The sequence below is a fragment of the Falco rusticolus genome, chromosome 3 (assembly GCF_015220075.1).
Source record: "Falco rusticolus isolate bFalRus1 chromosome 3, bFalRus1.pri, whole genome shotgun sequence".
In the NCBI taxonomy this organism is placed as follows: domain Eukaryota; kingdom Metazoa; phylum Chordata; class Aves; order Falconiformes; family Falconidae; genus Falco; species Falco rusticolus.
The window spans coordinates 5910957-5933708 of record NC_051189.1 but is presented as its reverse complement, the minus strand read 5'-3'; positions in this window follow the sequence as shown (position 1 = coordinate 5933708).

The following is a 22752-nucleotide window of genomic DNA, read 5'->3' as shown; positions in this document are numbered from 1 at the left end:
GGAATCAGATTGAAGGAGGTAGCTTGTTTTACTGAGTGAAAACTCTGGAGTACAGAGCTTTTAATTTACAACCTTTTAAATTGAGATGAAAGTCACTAATTAGCTGAAATTACAATTAACCCAATCTAAGTCAATGAATAAACAATTACACTGTTGTATGTTTGTGGCTCTGTATAGAGGAACAGTAGTATAAGCAATGTGGAGAGTTTAAGTCAACATTTGTCCAGTCGTCATAACATTATTCAAACTATTAAAGTCATTTCCTTGTGCTGGACAAGAAAGTAGGACATTGGATCATGCCAGGCTACCGTGAGTGCCATTTGACTTTCTGATGATTACTGTGACAGTTACAGCAAACAGTGCTTCTCGGTAAGTTTGAGCATAATGCACAAACAGAAGATTTTGCAGGAGAATAAGCTAAATATAGGAGAATACAGAAATACCCAAAATATGTCAGTATCCTAGCCCTGATGACTTTCACAAAATAATTCAATGGGCTTAAATCCTTAGATAGTTCACTCTAAAATCTTCTATTTAAATAATTACACTTTGATAAGAGAAAATGAAGGTAATGAACAGGAAATACAACCAATGCCCATGACCAGGCTGGAGTTGGTTTTAAAGCTCAGTTGAAATATGTGTTTTTTTCTAATTTTGTTGTTAATCTAGTTTGCCAAGAAATGCCAGAGATTATTTTGCTCTTACAGTATTCAAATTCTGTTGCCACTTACAACAAAGCTATAATGATTAATAAGTATATCTGAATTCACTGTTTGCATATTTCAAATGGTATTTTAATAGCCTATTTTTCACTGGTCTTAATAGAAAGCAAGTTTTTAAAGTGTTTGGATTGTATGCAAGGCTTTCACTTAAAGAAGTGTTCAGTGGAGTTACATCCCTTACACAGAATTTTTCATACTGGCAGTATTTTACTTCATTTATAAATGAATGCAATGAAGCAAAGCTAGCTGCAAAACATCATCTAAATGTGTAATAATGGAAAATAAAACCATCATTTTATGTCTAACCCATCCTTCTTTTATTTCTTACATTGCAAAAGTTACATTAATATGACCAATTTATTACATCTGAAAGTCACATTATGCAAATATGCTGAATATCTATTATAAAACTGTTTGTTATACAATATTATTGAGACAGAAATGTTTTTTGTAATGCTGTTAACTCTATATACTGAAAGCCAATGAGATTTCAGCTGGTTAGAAATTATTTTAACTGCAAAAATTATATGATAATTAAAAATTGACAGTAGAAATACAATTGTTGCACTTTGGCTTTTAGTAATACTACTACTCCAGGACAAAAATTCAGATTACAGTTTAAGGAAATTCCTTTCTAATCCAGGGGTGGGGGCAGATAAGAGGAATAAAAGGATCTGGATCAGTTGTTCAAACACTGAAGAAATAATGATTTGACTAGAAAATGCTATAATTAAAGACTATTGTAAATGTTTGTGTTGTCAAGGTAGAAAGACAGAATAACAAGGAAGTGGCTTGAGTGAACAAGAGCTACAGCTCTGTATGCCAAAAAAATGAGGATCATCTGAAAGGACATGATTAAACTGCTGCTTGATAACGGCCTGTCTTTCTTCTGTAGACAAAAGGTATCAAGTTGATGGGAAACTAAATTAACTGGACAATAGTTTGCTATTGCAGGTCAGCAGCCTAAATTGTTTTACCTCAATAAAACAGGACATTTGCAGATTATGCTCTATTTTGTGTCTGAAACTTTACAAATTGAAAGACAAACCCCCAAACTATTTGAATATTACCTGTAAGAACTGTTTTTAAAAGATCTTGTTGCACTAATCTAAGCAGCTGTCAAAAAACAGGTAACAAACTTAAATGAAATAGGCATTGTATTTGTGCATACGCAGGTAGACATATACAGACATGCACACAAATATTAATCTGGAAAAGAACAGATAAAGATGTGGCCAAGCAAATAAGAACACTTCTGGGTGACCTGTAGCTACATTTCTAAGACATGTATATCTCTGAATGTCCAATGAGGGGAATAAAAGTTGTTTTGCCATAACACCTTTTTAGGATATACAGTTAAAGGTAAGATGTAAAGCACAAACTATTTGTGTAAGGATAATTTTTGTAATAATATTAATCTGGTTTTACTTCAGTTTGTGCTATTTCATTTGCACATTGGTAGAAGACCTGTGTCTTTGACAAGTTAAATCTCAGGACAATGTCAAGGATACCTCAGTCTGAAGTCCTGATCTTTCACTAAGATTTTACATTTCTCAGGACCTATTCATTGCAGGCTTAAGGGCCTGTTCATTACTTGAACTAGGCGATGGTTTCCATTAAAATATTCACTGGGATGCTCCAGCTATATAATTAATATTATACTGAATAGTTCCCCAGTATGAATCCAATTCTGTGATATTCAGCAAACATTAAACTCCACCAGAAGGATCACACATTTGAGACATACTATATAACAAATGATCAGCTCACTTAAGCACATAAGTTCAGACACTCTTAAAGCTCAAGAGTATTTCTGCAGTTAATTGACATAATCTCTGCAGGGAGGATATTTTTGAAAAGCAGGACCAAATTATACAGTTTACTCTTGAAACTGAGGAAAAAATAGTGTTATATACTAAAGGAATATCTTAATGGACAGTCATTTATTTTTTTTAATTTATTAGAAGGCACAGTTCAGCCATTCTAATAAATAGCCATTCTACTCAGAAAATTAGTCTGCTTTTTGTAAAAGGAATGATTTGAGTGCATGAAACAGTATTCACAGAGGATGAACATAGAGATAATACTGTTCTGATTTTTTTGACCTTTAAAAGCAAGGGACACGTTCATTTTTATAGCATGCAATAACTCTTAGCCATATTCTGTTAGACTCTCTCCAGGGTCACCAGCTTCCCTGCAAACATCTATGTTTGGATCAATGTAAGATTCCAAGTAAGTTTCTGAATTTTTCTGACCTTAACCATTAAATAACTGAGTGTCAGACACCTCAACTGCTCTCTGTAGAAAGGCACTGAGGGCTCTCTGCATCTTAACTCTCCCAGCTGGCAAGGACAGCCACTTTATTCAAAAGAAAGCACATTTTTACCTATTCCCTACAGATATGTGGATCTCTGCAAGCTCCCAGCAAGTACTCTGCACTGCTTCTCTCTGAACTCATTTTTTTCTTGCGGCTAAGTATAATTTATAAAATATGATATATATATATATATGTGTGTACATGCACATTGCCCATTTTCTAGTTTTTAGTCTTGTTTGACTGAAAGTGAAGAATAAATCTTGTGTCAAGATTTCTTTGGTTGAAAGGTTGTCTTTTTTTAAAAATTAAGTGACTCCAAAAGATGTTAGATGTTTTAAATAAAATAACATAAAAGGGTTGTTTTAAAATATGTATAAGTTAATAGGCTGATCATAGGCCTTTAGAGCATGTGCAAGTTTTTCATTGTTGCTTGGTGGCAATTTAAAAGTATTTTTGCTATGCAGAATAAAGAAAGAACAAACATTTTAGCATATAACAGAAGCCTGCTTGTAACCTTCACTATGCAGCTGCTTTTTATCAAAACATTTTTTGATGATCTGTAACTCAAAAAACAGCTTGACAGATTTAAATTCATAATTTGCAGAAAATATACACATTTGGGTGCCACTCTGCAACAAATCCATTGCCACTGCAGAGACTATAATCTACATAAACCATACAAACCTTCATAGCTAGGCTTAGCTCTTGGTAATCCCCTCTTTACTTCTCTTTGCCGTCTTTCCCTTCCTTGCTGCACCAAGCATAAATTACTTGTTTTCATATTTTAAGTCCTTATGACCTATCTCTGCCCAACCTTTCATCTCTTATGTGATTATCAGGACACTGACTCCTACCTACAGCTTTGTTAGCTGTGCATGTATGTGGTTTTGAGAATTTATAGCTGTTTTTCAACAAACACCTTCCCTCCTTTTCCGAAACCACCTTGTGGGAATGGACAACATTATTTTCATTGTGACCCCCATATGTGCAAAATAATGAAATTATATTTCTTCAGATCTCTTAATACATGCTCTACAGCCCATAATGAGCCCATAATGAATGAGGTGGTGTGACTCGGGGGTACCCCTCGTATTTCACCCATCTTGGATATCTCTGATTCTCTTTCATCTACTACTATAGTACACAGTTATGCTGTTCTTCCTGACACATCTCATTCTTTTTACTCTATTACTGAAGGGCTAGTACTCATTAGAATTAGTCAAGGATAATTTTTCCCTTTCCTGTTTTAAGAATGTTTAGACTCCAATATGGCAGGTTTTGGAAAATTTCAAGTATCCTGAATTTCATTGTCGTATCTAATGCCAGAAAAAGTACTTGGAGTCTGGTGCTGGATTCATAAATAATGACATGAGTTACATATTAAAGCCATTTACCTTCTTCCTGAAAGTCTAAAAATACACTTTCAGTTGGCAGCTGGCATCCTGAAGAAATTAGGGGCACTGGTTCATACCGAGCACAGACTGAAGTATGACAACTACCCATACATCTCTTCTTATTTATCAACAGGCTTTTTCATTTACACCTCCTTACCTTATATGTCATCTTTATTGAAATCCTAATGTTGTGGCTCTCAACATAAACAAAAAGATAGTTTAACCCATTTTCCTGAAATTAAGAAAAAAAATATATGTGATAGAAAAGAAATGAATCCAACCGAAGTGGAACAGGTCCTGTCTTCTATTTTGAGTTATATCCATATTTTGGAAATTACTTGCATACTTTACATTTTTCATCTTGCCCTTTTTTCTATGGAGAAAACTGTTTCCTGAATCCTAAACAATCACTGTGGTTGATGTTTGCCTGTTTGGATAAGCAAAAGACAGGCAGACATACATCTGTCAGACATGATACAGACTTTACATCAAGCTGGCATGTCATGCCAATTCAGGCCTTTATAGCATTTATAATGTGACAATTTATGTCTCTCTGGTAGAATGCAATCACGTAATTTCTCAGTAACACATGTCATTGAAGTATAAATTAGCTATGCTTTCCCTAGGTGAAAACAAGAGAAAATCTTTTCCGTCTTCCTGTGATACAGGTGCTCACTGTTGTGGGGCTAGCAGAACAGTTCAGAAACAGTCTCCCATTTTTTGAGAATCATGTCATTTGTCAACCTCAATTTCCATGTAACAGGCAATAAGATGAAATGATAAAATGATGCTTCTCAGCAAAAGTTCAAAGCAATAAAAAGTTATGTTCATCTGGGAATGTTGCCATCAATCCCTGCTTTTCAGTGTGGAGAAAAATAATTATGCTGAGCTAGCTTTTATCTGAGGCATAGATTTTGAATTGTAGCATGTTTTATATTTATAATTGTTATCATTTAGCTGGATTTTAAAAGTGGAATGATAATGGTGAATAAAAGGTGTAATTAGCTTTTCCCTCGTAGTTACACGTAAGTGACAACACATATAAATGCCCTGTGATTTTGTTTGTGCAATCTGATAATATATCTGATGGACAGCAATACGTAGTTGATAAGGGGTAGAGTGTCATTTTTTTTCAATTTCTCTATCTGTTTCCAGGGTCTGACTGTTGGTCTACACACTTAGACTAGTATGGATATTTATGTACATATATTTCAATGGAGGAGATATTTTATAATCAATTTTGTAAGACAGAAGAAGGAATAAATGCACCAGTATATAAATGCATGTATATAAACAAAGTGGACTTTCCTTTGCCTATTGTGGTGTTTCTTAAGAAAGTGTTCTGTGAAAACAGCCAGTTTTGAAAGCAGTTATGAAGAGATGGATGGACACAAATTAATATGGTGAGGCAGCCCAATATCATTCTGGACATTAATATTTTGCTTCATCTTTCTGAAGTACTGCCATAAAGATTACTAAATTCTTAGGCTTTTCCTCACTGGGACACCAGTAATCTTGAAATGCTTAATCCTGGATTAATTCTGAAACTTGTCAACTTTACTGGAAAGTCTTGTATTGTCCTTGATTAGCACTGTAATTATGTTACCAAGTCCCAAAGCCATATTTTCCACCTCATTGACATTTCACTACGAAGTGTTCAGCTACCCTGCAAATCCATTGCCTGTTTCCTTAAATGCCTACACTGACTCCCATAGACCAACTAGGGTTTTTAGAACATGCATCCTACATGTACTTAACTGGAACTCCAGGTTTATTAAGATTCACTTAATTTCACTTGTTTCTTCCCCAGTCTCTAATCTGGGCCTAGCACTTTCAATATTTGTATCAGTTCAGCAAGCAAACATGATTGAATTCATACTAAGTGTTAAGAAAGAAGTAAGGAAATTCAGTCTTTCAGAAGCCCAAACCAGTATCAATACCAGAGTGCTGAACCTAAAGGATGTGTGGATGAATTCCAGCTTTTCTGTGTCACAAGCCCAGCAATTCCTACAGTTCATGCGCTTCTATAAAAAAACCACACACTTTCTAAGATACAGGGCATTTTTGTTTGTTTGTTTGTTTTTGGCTTAGTGCTAAACTGCCTAAGCAACCTTTAAACATTTATTTATTTTGTGTTTGGGGGGAACACCCCTATGGCTGATTTCTCATGTCAATTGAATTAATTGCTATGGAACAACTCTTCCAGCTGTTCTACCAAATTACCTCTGCCGAAAATTTCTCTGCAAGAAAAAATCAGTGGGAGATGTGGATGTTCTCTACATTGGGAAAAAGAGGAGAGAAGTCATATTATTGCCAGGCTGGCTACAAATAGAAGATGAATCATACAAAATTCACAGCTAGTTATGAACTGCCTTGTAATAATTTCCACATATACTGTTCTTGTTCACAAAAAACACTTCCATTATTTGTATTGCTTATGAACTCTGTTTATTATGTATACTTGTATCCCTTCGCACCTTGGGTGGAGAAGCATAAAAGGGATAGGAACTGGAAGATGTAATTAGTAATAATGTAATTCATTTATTACTGTAATAAGCCTGGTAAGTGGATGCTAACAGATTCAGTTGATGGAAGTAGTAGGTTTTCATGGTTAGAAATCAATTTTCTGGTACAAAAGCTTGTTTTGACATTTCTCCCCATAAAAAACCACACATTATGGTTATTTTAATTGTGTAATTTGTACCGATTTAAGATTTATTTCTACCTGTACAACACTAATTTTTTGCTGTTCATAGTAGTTCTAAACTACATATGTTTCTTGCCTATATAATTTTCTTAGTTAAAAGACTTTAGTCACCGATCTGTAATACCTGCATATAGAAAGTATGAATATGTGTTGGTGTTTTTCTTATTTTTTCATGTGTGTATAAAGGTTATTTTTTTTAATTGTAGACTCTCTTTTAACGTGTTGCCTTGACATGCTTGCTCCATGCAATCTATAAACTGCAGACAGTGTGACTGAACTAACTTTAAAAATTCCATGCCACACCATTTGAGAGATACAGATCCTCATTTGTCAAGACTGACAAATTTACCAAATGTGATTCACAGCTTTGTTGTGTAGTTACAGTACTTCAAAAATAGTTCTTTCTTTTTAACAGAAAATTTTCTCAAAGTTTTCTAAAAGAAAAAAGTTTTCATGAATATTCATTGATTAGTGTGAAAATTTGAATTTGGAGCAATGTATAGGCAATGTTGTTAAAATATTCAGAATTATCCATATTACACTTGAGTAGGCAATTGCCTATTGATGAAAATTAATCTGAAAAATTAATTTGGCAAGGTTCAGATCTGGAAATTCCCATAGTTAGTGAATCAAAAGCTGGATCTAAAATGCACATCAAAAAGGCTTATTGCCAGTCATGAAAACACATGAGAAGCCTTGAAAACAGCAGGGTGAGGAAAACTGGCATAGAAGGCCTCTGAAGGGTAACCTGAATGTCAGCTTTGATCAATGTTGACAAATTTGTTCATTCAGCCCTTTTCTGCTATAACTCAGAAGTATTGAAAGGGCCTTGGGGGGATATATTTTGTGAAAGCAGGAGTAAAGTGGTAATACAAAGTGTGAACATTTATCACCTAACTTTGCTTGAAAATGAACTATCTTATACATACATTATAAGCAGAAAATATCAGCTTGCACATTGTTACCATTTTTTCCTAGACTTTTGAGATGTTACCCAAATCTGAACTGTGCAGCGTTTAGCGAAAAGAATGAAGTGGGGAGCTGACATGACCTTAGGCCACCAAACACCGAGCCTACCTGTGCTAACCACTTTAGATGACTTTTCTACTGGACATGAAGAAATGAAACCTTACAACAAGAATCCACAAAGAGAGTTAGAAGGGATTTGTTTGTTTTTAAAGCTGGAAATAATAGCTTTGCTCTCAGAAGAAAAAAAATCCACGTTCCTAAAGAAGAAAATAGTTCCATGAGTAAAGCAGAGTTCTTTTATTTCTATTGATACAAATGGACATAAATTTGTTTTCCACTGGGTGAGTGCTCTTACAAGCTTGTAATGAGAAGTAGTCTTTGTCCTCCCCCAAAAAAACTAAATATTTTTTAAAAGGAGTCAATTACATTTAAAAATGACCTTATGCATGTGGCGATCTGTTGATAGAAGGGAAGAAGACTCAGTGATTCTGTAGGTTTCTTTCTGTCACATTGTGACAAAAGCCACAATACAGATTGGGTCAGATCTGGAAAATGAATCCATATCTCCTGAGAATTACCCCAAGACTTTTCTGCTTGAGCACTTGCAGTAGCTGGGAACCAAATTCTAATATATTTTTTTTTTTTTAGTTCCTGCATGACTGTATTTTGAGGGATGCTGAAATATACTCATTTTTCTGGCAGTAGCTCTCTGTGTTCATTTGGATTATTGACCACCCTGGCACAAAAAGTGATTAAGAGTTTTGCTTTCAGCTTACTGGCAAAACATTATCATAGATTTCTCAAGAAAAAAAATAAAAAAGAAGAAAAAAAACCCCTCATGAGATCCAGTCCTTTTATGTGTTAAAAACAATGAAATATGTTAGTATCCTATAGGCAATATGTTGGTGACAAAGGCCAAGTTCACAATAATTGCGCACTTAAGCAGCTTTTTATGTGATTATTACAGAGTTGACATATTTTACACGACTCAAATCCCAACATGAATTTCAGGCCAAGAAGACGCCTTTGCTGGCTGAGTTATAGGCCAGTATGAGAGAAGTTTGTCTTAACACTCTTTGCACTGTTCTTGTTTTGTGAGAGAATAAAAGATACAGTATGTAGAGCTGCAGGCTCACAGTCTTCATCACTAAATTCAAAGGCAATGCTTAGATTAAATTTGATCCGAGGTTCTCACCCTTGGTACCTGCATAAGTTTTGGTGCAGCTGTGACCATGCCTGGCCATGTGCCTTGTCATCTCCAGTCTGCCACCTCAATCACCCTGTCACTGCAACCTCACCTGGCCATTGCCCACCCATGTACTCACCAGGACCAGTCCTGACCTTGACTCTGTTCAGCTCACTGGGACACACTGGGAATGAGGCCCTCTGGAGGTGGGATTATTGTAATCAGAATGCTAGAATTGCCCATATATATATCTGTTCGTGTGTTTAGTTGTTTTGAAGCCTCATTAATATGTCCGTACTATGGCCAGGCAGCAGCACTAGAACCAAAGTTCTATGACTTAAGGCTGGTGCAGCAGATACCCTGCATAAATTATTTTTTTAAAAAGTGATTTTGAATAGCTCTCTCACTCATATGCTGCCGTGATAAATGGGAAAGCAGAAGATGTTATTCTACAGTGGTTTATATAAATTGATAGCTTTTTCTGGCTTTTGCATCCTGTCATCCTTGCACTGCACTTTGATTCAAGGGCATGCATTTGTCCTGGTGTTATATATTAAATCAATTATCAGAGAAAGCAATAAAAATGAATGGGTCAAATTATGTTCAAGCACTGTAGAAAGCCATGACTCTGGGGATGGCAACATGGAACGCCCATGAATTTGATAAGAAATAAGCATGTTCTTTCATGGTAGCAACTTAGGTGATTTAACAAAATGAGCATTTTTGCACTGTACACAGTGTCGTTGGGTTAAGCCAAGTAATCAATTGTCTGCTATATAAAGTGACTGATGTACTAAATCACTTCTGCAGAAGCATTCAGAATGAACAGATTTTTAAAAATACAAAATAGTTGTTGCCGCTCAGGTTTTCTCCTGGTCCCTTTTCCTTGCATTTTTCAGCCTTAACCTCATTTTCAGTGTCAAAAATAGCCAAGGACAGACATGTTTACCTTCCCCAGATCCTTTGGAGAGCCCAGAAGGAGGGAATTGCATCACTATGTGTATATATGTGCGCATGCATGTTTACACACACACACATGAGCTGTGTGAATTCTCAGCCTGGTTTTCATAAACTGCCACTTACCCAGCCACTCCCATTAAGTGTAGGAGAGGTGGCTCACCATTCAGGCCAACCAAACAACAACCACACCTGTGCAACTTTTCCTGGAAAAAAGGGCTCATTTTAAGAGTCTCCTGCTAAGCAGCAGATTCTGGGATGTTTTCCTCCAAATTTCCAAATCTGTCTGAAGTTTGCATACCAGCTATTACAACCCAAAGGCGCTTATATATACATCAACACAAAGACATGAACTTGGAGAGCTGGTTAAAGTTTGTTCTTCAGTTCCTATGATCTGCACAGCTCCCATGCAACTCACTTTTGTGAGTAGTACATGAATATCTGTGATTGTGCCTCCCTCATTTCAAAGAGGCTAAGTAAAACCTTTGTACTTTGAACACAGAAAACCTATTAGATCAACACAGGACCTTGCAACACAATAAACTGAGTGTTGTCCCCAGCAAGTGTCAGTGCACAGGCAGAGGTGACATTTCCTTGCCCATTGTCCAAGCTGACAGGCAGTGAGTCTGCCTGTGTGGGGAAACAGGCAACTGCTGTGCTCTGTCAAAGTAGCTGAATTAGTACACAGCCTCTCCTAGATTCTACATCAAAAATAAAATAGTTCCCCCATGTAACAGATAGTTATAATTTGGTTATGAGACTTTAGTCCCATTTTATGTCTTTAGTTTATGTGATGTCCAAAACAGTACATTTGTACTATATTACTGTTATTATTACTGTTATTACTGTTGTTGTTGTTAGTAGTAGTAGTAGTATTAATATTAGTATTAGTATTATTTTATATACTTTAGCCCTTGTGACACGAAATTTCAAAACCTGCTTTATCTGTGGTATCCTGTCTGGGAGCCAGGAATGAGATGTATAGCAATGAAATATTAAAATAAGATTGAGTTAAAAGGAAAAATCAGTCCATGAGGAGTACAGCAAATAAATTCTACAATATAATGGAATGGCAAGTGTGTACCAAAAGGGGGAACTTAATTAAGACAACAACAAACCAAACAAAAAATCAAACACAAAAAGTAATGAAACCAATCACTTTGATCACCAAAGCAAAGGCTACAACATAACATGAAGAAAAACTAGTTTGTCACAGGCCTGATCCCTATTCTTAGTATAGGCAAAGGGGATTTTGTCACCACTTTCAAGCACAGCTACAGTTTTACATTCCTGCAACCTCAGCCCCTTTTTTGCCAGACTCTCAGCTAAAGAATCAGGCACGCACTTACATTGCTGTCCAACACATTGACAATACTGTAGGGTTTTCTTATAACCCTTTTTGGTCACCTCACAACCTTACATTGTAGCTTTGAAAACTGACATCAAAGGATACAAAATTTCATACAAAGCCTCAATTAAAAGTAAACTGCCTATGGCCAGAATTACTGTATCTTACAATCAGAGATAAAAGAGGAAAAAATCAAACACCAGTTCTCCCACAGTCTTGTACTCTAGAGGGATTTTATATGTGGAATCCAGAGTTTTATTTTTACATACCATAAGCTGGCATTTGATTGCAATAGTTTGAATGTCAAAGATATTCATAAAGGAAGGAATATGGCCTTTGGTTTAATTTGTTTCAATTTCATGCTGAACACTAAAGGGATGAGGTCTGTGTATGCGTAAAACAATGTAGGCTTCTTCATCCTCCAGTCTAAAGCAAAATGGGAAGATAAACCAAACCAAAACAAAACAAAAAAACCACCATGGAATGTCAGTATCAAATCCACATGAATAATGACCTCTGAGAAAGTTATTTAGGAGATAAAATACTTCCTGAATCTAGCAGTTTCAGACATAAAACTTACCTTGTGTGTTCTGCTTACGTAATACAATGCAGGTTTTTACATACTCATGCATTATTTCCCATGGCCAAGAATCTGAAGACAAGTAATAATGTTCAAAGAAGTAAAATAAAACAAATTTCTGTCCTTGGTTTTAAGATTTTATGTCCTTGAAATTTTTCTGCTCTTTGTAAATTTCTGCATAGAATAATGTATCAAATTAAATACTTTTACTTTCTCTTTTTTTTTTGTTAAATTTATTTTTTTACATTTTTATATAAATAAGGAGGAATTTTAAGACTTTACATTTATTAAATTGGCATCAAACAATTGTTTCCTTTAACAACTTCACAGAAGAACGACATTAGCTATACATTATGTGGTGTAATGACAAAGAGGTGTTTGCATTCACTATCTTCTCATGTGAATACTTTCTCTTCATGGTCCTTGGGGTGTTGAATTACCACAATTACACTTTGTGTTGCAGAAAAGACTATGCAATAGCATGCTACATGAAACTAAACTAGGTTTTTCAGTGATCTATCACCCATATTTGCTTGGCAGTCTAAAATTTTTTAGACTGAAACTAGATTTGATGGTCACAGCCCACAATATGTCAGGATTTTCTGGCATAAAAAGCCACAGAGTGAGGTAAAGAAGTAAAGGAGCAAAGGTTATGCTTATATACGAGTGCTGAGGCAGTCAATTCATAGAGCATCTTTAGGTTTAACACTGTGGATCAGGACCATAAATTGCAGCTGCTGTGAAATGCTCACATGATATGTTCCCTGTTCTGACAAGCCTGGCATTCTAGCTCATAAGAATTGTTTGTTTGCTTCCTTTTTTTCTATAATTGTGGGGTTTTGTGTTTTGTTGTTGTTGTTGGTTGGGGTTTTTTTTATTATTTTGTGATTTGGCAAGCAAGAACTAAATGGCTGGTATGGTGTATAAAGAATTAAAATTGGTGGAGAGGTGAATCCAAAAGAATTCGAGTTCAAAAAGAAGATTGATAAAAAATATAACAGCAATGGCTGAGGGACAGGAAATGTGAGATGAACATGGAGAGAACAGGGAGTGTGGAAGAACGGGCCAGAATAGGCAATCAATGTCAGTGTATTCTTGGGATGCTCTCAAGAAACCAGATGTAGCCTGGTTACATTTGGCTTATTCTTATAACTGGGTATGTCAAAAATTACAGAAAAGTTCAGAAGATATGATGCCACGTATGTGACTTTTTAGTGGAAATGGATTTTTAATGTTCTGTTCCAGAAGCCACATAATAGCAGCTGCTGAAATGCAGCCACTTTTCAAAAAACTAAAGTTTTGACCTTTAGACACCAAGTTAGTCCAGTCAGAATTAATGTTATATCTTCATGTTTGTTTTACTCTACTGTGCCCAGATACTGCAGAAATGATGAACAGTGGCTGGTAGCAGTGTGCATCTCCCATTCTGCAACACTTAGAAGTATCCATTGTGTGTGTTTTAAGGACAGAATCAAAAGTTTAAGCAAGTTTCTTTGGCACCTGCTGATTTAACATAGACAGAGCTTTAACAAAAACCTTGGGCTGGAAGTTAAAAATGCAAGTAATATTTTAAGGGGGAAAGAAAAAGCAAACTCAAGATGTTAAAACTTCCTCTGAATATGCAGGAATACCTCCCACTGCTTTAGGAGTCTGTCTGAACATGTTAAGTAAACAAAGAATTCATTTCTACTTGCTGTCTTGCTTACCTCTTTATCAGGACTTAAATGAGCAAAAGCTTTAGTGGATCTCTTTCATTCTTACCAAGTCCAAGTCAGGCAGTTCTCAAAAGTTATTTCTTTCTAAGTGAAACATCTAAGATGTTAACTACATGAAACAATAGGATTTTTAAAACAAATGGTTCTATACCTAAGTAGTTATTAGAGGATAAGTGTTTGTACTTATCTAAAAGAAAATGTCAGCTTGTCATTTACTAGGTGGAAGATGTTATAATAGTTCATTCAACTGTAGAAGAACATAATATAGGTAAATGTCAAGATAATCTATATTCCTGCCTAGGAAAAACGTTTAGTACTTCAGTCAGAGGCTTAGACTTCTTACAGAAGATAAGTGATGTACTTCAGCATCCTATTCCAAAGAGAATGCGCTTCAAAGAAAAACTTGAAGAGGATCTTCACTGATCTTAGTAAAGGAGAAAAAGACAAATGATATTTTATTTCTCCCACTGTTAAATGCACACAGAGATAAGGTGAATTTTACTAAAATGAAGAAACAGATTCATAACCAAATCTCTTCTCGAAACAATCTGTCAATTAAAAACAATCAATTAAAAATACATGAGAGACTATATCTCCTTGATAGCCAGAAACTCAGTCATATGGGGGGAGTACAGGGAAGGAACAGTTTCTTTGTATTCCTCAACAGTTTTATTTTGCAACTTCTATCCTAATGATAGTTTGTTAATTAATGATTTTTTTTCTGCTGGAATAAAGCCTCTATTCCTTCTCAGAATTCCGCACATCATTTCCTGCTTTTTTCAGTTTTGCTTCCTAATGAACATGGCAGATACTAGTGTGTAGTTCTCTACTGAATTAATTAAAGAAGTCATCACAGAACAGTATGAATGGCTCTTGTTTCAAAACACATGAAAGATGAAGTTTAAATGAATAAGTAAGGAGCTGACCAAATGAGATAATTTCTCACTGTGCAAGGTTCACTTCCTGTTATTTTTTGCTTTTTCCTTGTGCTGCAGCTACTTGTTATAATCCTGCATTAGGACTATCAAATTGTAGCAATAACTGCATTAGAGCAATAGAGTCAGAAATCACAGAAATCAAAAGAACATTATGCCAAACTACTGTTCTAATGTGTTTTTACCCTCTAATACTTCTAAACTGACAAATAATTTGATATTCCTGAAAATAATATTTGCTTGTCCTCACTTTTTAAACAATCAAGAAGAATCGGGTCCAATCTATTAAAAAAATCCCCCCTCCTCCCCGATTACACCTATCCAACTACTGAAAACATAATTTGTTTAGAAGACTAAGGATGGTGAGTTAAGATCTGAATTTAAATGGAATTTAATTTCTGTAACTTCTTATATAAATTGAAGATAAAGTGATATTGCTAGCAAGACCATAATTTCAGCATATACTGACCTGAGTTATATAGTTTATTTGACACAGCATCTTAAAAGAGAAGCTGAATGTATGTCACATGGTGTTCTTTGCTCACGGAACAGAGGGTGAGGAAAGAAGACTAGTTTCTCACCGTTGAAGCAGCTGTGGATAAGCCCCCGATGATGCTGGAGTTGCCAGCCCTACAGCTTCAAACCCAGGAAGAAGTTTTGTGTTGGCATCAGTGCAAACTGTATTGACCTCACATGAAGGAATAATGTAACAGGCCAGAAAAGGGCATACAAATATTTTGTGAGATTACAGTGGAACAAAGACTCTGTTCATACCTACAATTTTTTAAGCTTAATAATATTACTGAATTTATACATTTTATAACTGGCAAAGAAATACTTTTTCATCCTAAATCTCACCATATAATTTTCAATATAGGTCTTCTTTCTGTTACGTTCCATCCCACAAAATAATTAACTTTACAAACTAATCTTAATGCATTTTACTTTGTTTGCTTACTTAAAGAACCAGAAATATCTGCATAAATACTTTCAGAATCCAGTTCCTGTCTACACTAAATGTGATAATTTGCATAAAGTCTTCATAGACCTGAACTTTATGAGACTGATAACTGTGGTAAAAACTTTTAAGTTTAAGACACTTTTTGGTGAGAACAATTTCAAATAAACATCCCCAGGAGTATTTTCCAATAAAACCCACAATTTCCTTAAAGCTCACCCTGGAACAGAAGATATAATAAAAACAAGCAAACACAAAATAATAAATAGATGTGGCCACGCTATTGCTGTGGTAGCTCAGCATTTATAAAAAACTTTTCTTCCAGTATTTCTTTCCTCTGATCAGTGACTGTCTTATACAAAGATTAAAAATTAGTCAAAGTTCTCCAGGTCAGGAACCTTGACTTTTTTCTGTCTGTAAACCACCTTGCAAAGTCACAACTTTTAGAAAATAAGAGGAGCTTAACAGTGACTCTTGCATTCTTGTTTATTGAGTTATATTTTCCTCAATATATTATTGCTTCATGAGCATAACAAAAACAATAAAAAGTCAATATTCTGAGAGTAAACAATTAAAAAGTCTAATTTTTTTTATACCCCATATCGTATATATTCCTGTTTGAGTTCAACCCGTTTCTTAAAAAGAATAACGCTGAATTTTATTGTTATACAGGAAAAAATGTTTCTTTATATAAATTTATTTTAACACATGAAAACTTTTTTTGGGTCAATATTTTTATTTGTCAGAAAAGCAAAATCCATGTATTACTCATCTGAGTGGTTTGAAAGCTGGCTGACAGCATTTTATTACTATATTATAAGCCCCTGAAAATGGACATGCTAACAAAAGATAAAACAGAGCAGTTTAATTCACATTGCTCTCTAATATATTAATCCATCTATTTATTAGTGCAATGTCTATATTTTCCAATTTTATTGTCTTTTTTTTTGTTTTCTTGGAGATATGAATTGTTGATTTGGTGGATAAAAAACGAGTGCAACTTAGAAGGTGATTAAATAATGTAAATATTCAGAATTTTTATTAGGATTAGGACACACAGCAATCCAGCTTTCTCTGATCTGTGTCTGCAGATGAGACAAAAAAAATTCTTTCACTAATATTTCTGATTTCCTGTATGGGTCTCTCAGAAATGAAATCATATAATAAGTCTGAAATCTCACCTAGTAGTGTAATACGCTCCTGTCACCTCTTATCAATAAGATAAAATTTAAACTACAATTTGTGTATACTCTTGTATCTCTTTATTCATAGTCATTCTGTTGTCCTTAAGATTTCTTGTAGAGAAACTTGTGCAATGTTTCTTGCTTTCCAAGTGTTTTGCAGTATATTTCCTTTCTTAACTAATAATAATAAAAAAGTTGTTATTAAAAGTCTTGGGTATCAGCATTGTTTATATTCTTCCTGAAATATACATGCCTTTTTAAAGTACAATGCTTTTTAGTACACTATTATAAACAGTGTTATCTTAACACGGTTTTCTTAACTTCAGTATAACAGAACACACTTTTACCTGTGAATTTAAATGAATGTCACATTGGTGACGGGAAAAAAGGCTGTGAAGCACAACGCAGAAGTTACATTGGGAATCATACCCTGTACTACAAGTAATTTACTTTCCAGTAAGATAACTTACAACTCCAAGATGTTCAGGACATGCTTTCAATATATAGCACCTTTTTGCAGTAGGGGGATGGAAAATAAGGGAATTTTTCTGGCCTTAAAAGAAGTTTCTGCATCATGAAAATTTATCTGCACTGTGGAGGCTTTTTTTTTTTTTTATTGAGTGACAGGGTCAAGTGACTAACATCAGTAAACAGTGAAATAGAAGAAATATGGTGGACTAAAGAATCATATGTCATTTCACTGGTCTATGCCAATGTCCCTAATCTGTCCTGTCTCTGCATGAAAACTCCAGCCTGTTCTGTGACATCTCCTGAATATCTACCTGACAGATACAAGTCATTAATATTAAAAAAAGGAAAACTCTTATTACTTCTCAATGCCCCCCATACTACCTACTTTTCTTCCAACCAATTTTTCAAACAACTCAGCACAGTCTATCAAGAAGGCCCATAAACCAAGTATGCTCTTCACCCGAGGCATCAGTTTCAACCAAAAATGTCCAAGGATTAGCTTTTCTTCATAAGATCATAAAGATATGGCCCTCCCTAACCATCCACATGTTTCTCCAAAATATTCCCTCACATTCTAACACCTTTTTATTTGACAATGCCAAATGCAGTCTTTTCTATTTGTGTCCTGCTGCAAATAGAATTTTATAATCTAGCTCTTTGATCAAGTAACTCCTGTTCACTTATAGAAATGAGATCTGAATTTGTGTCTTTAGAGTCCACCAGCGAAAAGAAATGTCATTCTAGTTTATATCAGCCCTTCCTTGCATGTTACATCTTTTCTGTTCATTTTCACCCTTCATTTGCATTTAAGCTCTATGTCCTTGAATGTAATCAGAAACTTAAATTTTGTTCTATCTTACTAAGCTTTCAGCAAAACATGGTTTAATATCTGGACTGGACTGATGATGCTTTCAAAATCCCGTAAAGATCTTAGACCTTGACTTTAGACCTTGACTTAGGACAAACCAAAAAAGATTAAAAAAACAAACAAACAAACCACACAAAAACACAACCACACCACACAGACCTAAGACTACAGGATAATGTTTCCATTTACTTCTTTCAGTGGGAAGCCTATGACACAGTGGTAAAAAGTTTTCTTTTAAGTTGGTAGAAGGGACACATAACCTACCCACTCTGGTAAGATATAGATGATCCACACATTTGGCAGTGAAACAGTTTTGTTCTCTTTAGTTTTCTTTTCCATTATTTAGAAGCAACAACCATTTGGGCAAGAGAGCCTACAAACCAACTATTTATTCATCAAGACAATTGCGTATTGATACTCCCTAGAAAAACACAGAGCAGCAGGAATTTTTTTTAGAAATATTATTCATCTTCATTGCTTAGATGTTGAAGGCTGGATCAAAACATTCACATGGTGCAGCCCAGCTACATTTGCAAGAAGTTGTTTTTTTACTACATGAAGACTAGTCTCTGTGGATCAGTTTAGTTTTAGAGGAAAATATTCATCTTTATTCCATAGTCTTCATTTAACACAAAATGGCTCCCAACAGTGCTGATTGTGTATCAGTTTAATTTTAGACAAGTCTTTGCTTGTTTTGAAAACAGCATAGCTACAGTTGGAAAAAAAAACTCATGAAATGCTGATGACTTTTGTGCTACAGTAACGCTGACAATGCATGAAGTGATAATAAAAATAACATTTTGAAATTTTTGGACATCATTATCTGTTAGTTTTGAAGCAATCCGATGAAGTATTGGAAATAGCATGATCTGTGTCTGTAGGATTCATCTTTGTGGGGATCTGAGCTCCAGTTGTACGAACAGAATTCTTGCCACTGAAGGATCCAGGAAGAATCCCATCTGTAAAGAAGTTTAAATCACCCTTCCTCTCAGGTACAAAATAATTATTTTGTTATTACACTTACTGTTCTTGACTATTATTGATTTATTCTGCAGCTGAGGGCAAGCTTTAAAAATCATTTTATGGCCAAATGCACTTTTCTCATCATTCTGTAGTGATTTTATTGAATTCAGGTCTGGAAAAAAAATTCATTGCTTGTTCTTAGGCAGCTGATGTTAAAATCTCAGTAAAACTACTAAGCATGTTTGTTGCCTGTAACAAAAAAATAGATCAGAGTATGTTCAGTGGCATTCAAAAATATAGCCATTGTAAATGATCTAATCTTCAAATCCACTTCTGGATTCTGGTCATCTCTAGTCCTTCTACATTATTGTTTGGAATTGGTTGCTTGTGTTTACCTTCCTTTTTAGAGCTTTAAGGCTGATTAAACAAAACACAATATATGTATATACACACATATGGTACCTATTTGTAGTTAGGGATCAGAAATCTCACTGCAAAGACTTCTTTCCTATGCACAGGGTGTGATATGGTTCTGCTTCCAGTTCTGAAAACTAGAACTGAAAAAGCAGATAAAGCTTCACTAATTTCCAGTTAGAAAAGTTTCAGCAAGTGCACAAAAATCATATTGACTCTGTCACCCTCAACATGATATGGTCTTGTGATCTCTATTAAATCCTTAGACTTCATATATGTTGCCATCATTCTGGGGCCTGGCTTGACGTCAATAGGAGGAAGGATGAGCACGGTGCATTCTTAGTAATTTGATATTGTTCAATCAATATTGTTTAACTGTTACTCGCAGAAATTTCTATTACACAGGAGTTCGTGAGGAGGCATACTAACATACAAGTGAGGTTTCTGTGAGTAGATTGTCTCATCTTTTAACACCTGCCAACAGCAGTGTACCTTACAACACAGTTGACCAGTGACATCCTGGGCTGTTTTAACAAGCCTTGTGGGCAGTGAGTCCAGAGGAATAATCTTTCTCTTCTGTTTTGCACTTGTGAGACCAAATCTGGAGTGGTTTATCCACCTTAGGGCTCCCCCGTACAAGAAAGATATTGATGTGTTGGAGTGAGTCCAGCAGAGGTCCACCAGGATGCCTGGGGGCTGGAGCACAGGACGTGCACAGAGTGGCTGAGCAAACTTCTTTGTTCAACAGGTGAAGAGAGGGTGAAGGGAAAGTCTTACAGCGGTCTGTAACTAACTACCTGATCAGAGGACACGGAGAGGATGGAGCCAGACTCTTTTTCAAAGTACACAGTAGATGTACGTGAGACAAGGGCCATAAGATTCAACATGGGAAATCCAGATTAGGTACAAGGAATTTTCTACTGTACCATAATGGGGGACAAACATCGGAACAGGTAATGAGAGTAGTGGGATTTCTGTCCTTGGAGGTGTTCAAGACATCTGGACATGTTTCTAAGCCTTCTGATCAGATTAGCCCTGCTTTGAATTTGCAGGAGGGGGTTGGACTGGATGACCTCTGGAGGTCCCTTCCAACACAAGTTATTCTGAGATTCAGTCATTCTGTGAACTACATATCTGACAACTCATTTTTGCTGTGAAACAACAGCACTGTGTCTACATCTTTATAAGAACTAAAAGTTTATCTTCTCCACCATTTGCTGTCACAGTGCTGTTAGCATAGCTAGGAGGTTTTTTTACTATTTTGTAGTGGGTGGGATTAAGAGTTAAATGAATTAAGAGATTACAGGTACCATTCTGCATTACTGTCTTGATGAATATATAATTACATGATATTATAAAAGCTTCTGTCTTCTTCCATAGACTTTTCAAGACAACCATAATACTCTTCTTCAAAGACTTTCAAAAACAATTTCCAAGTCTTTCTTTATATTTTGTTTACTTCTCTTTGAAAACTCTGCAACTGCATTATTTTCTATTCAGATTTCACTTTGTAGATTTCATCAAAAAAAACAGAGAGCTCTTCTTTGTCGTTCATCTTCAAGCAAGATAAATGTCAAACATGCTGCCTCAATACTAATGTGTTCTACAAGACGTGGAGAGTTCCTTCACAAAGCAGGCAAAAAGACATTATATTAGACATTCCATTATCCCCTATGTCTGTATGTTAAACCATTTAAAGTTTTGGCAACCGTTGATAACTAGCAACTGAAATGAACTCCTGCTAATAGTTTTTGCTGGAAGCAAATGAAACCCAAGAAGAATTACATACCAGGTGTATAAAATGTCAGTATGGGCTGAAACATGTGCCCAGATTTGGATTGACTGTGGAAGTCAGGAACCTGGCCAGGTATCTAAGCACAATCGTTGATTTTCAGATTTTGGTGTTGTTTTAAAATACCCCTTTGTTTTGAGTTGTGCACATATATGCAATATATTCTAAACTACAGTCTATGTAAGTAACTTGGTTTCAAACAGGGTATCACATGTTAGACTATCTGCCACAAGGCAAAACTTTTCATTCATAGTAAAGAACACCAACAGATACAGAACTGTACAGTGTTTAGCTTTCCTTTTAGAACTGCACAGTATTCAGCTTTCCTTTTGTTACCTACCATGGTTTTTACAACACCTAACATGTTTGTAATTTTTTTCCCTTCAGTACAGATATTGATTGAAACTTTCCAGAACTTTTTACATTGTTTGAAAATAAATATTCACTTATCCTTTTACAAAAATAACTTACTATTTTATTTTTTTTTGGGGGGGGGGGGTAGGGGGTGTTTGGTGGTTTTTGTTTTTTTAAACCATTTCACTTAGTTCATTTGGTTGTTGTTTAGTGATGTGGTTTTTTGGTTCATTTGTTTGTTTTTTAATCATAATGTCTTCTGTGAAACCATTTTATGCTTATACCAAAAAGGGAATCCATAATGTTTTCTTACTTTGAAGCTCTTTGACTCCATTTAGTTGAATTTAGGGGCAGAAGCTTAAAGAGTTTTCCTATGTAAAAAAATTATGCAATTTACCAAGAAATTTTCTAAAAATTCTTTAAGTCCCGGTAAGCACTCTTCTTCTGAGAATTTCATCTAGTTAAATTGCAAATCACAAACTGTGAATATCTCCCATTACGTTCTCAGTTGCTCAAAGGCTACCCATTAGCAACAGAGCCAGCATAAAAGGTTATATTTTTTGCTACATAAAAGAAATAAACTATCAATATGTTTTTTTAACTAGCAGTGGTATTCAGAGAGGTGATCTTGTAAGGCATGTGCTTAGAGAAGCTGAAATTCAGGTCTCTAGGACTGTTTTGCCGTTTCTTTCACTGTTGACATTAATTTTGCTTGCCATTGATACTGTGGGATCACTGAAGCTGAAACCAAAGCCATCTTTTTTGTCCCTTCAGGAGACTATACCAAAAAGAGGGTATCATACTGGAAGGTTATAAGCATAGGATCAGTGATATATTTCCTGAGACAGTGGGAATATTCTAAATAAATATATGTCTAAAGGGAAATATAGCAATTAAATGAGTGAATTATGCATTTGA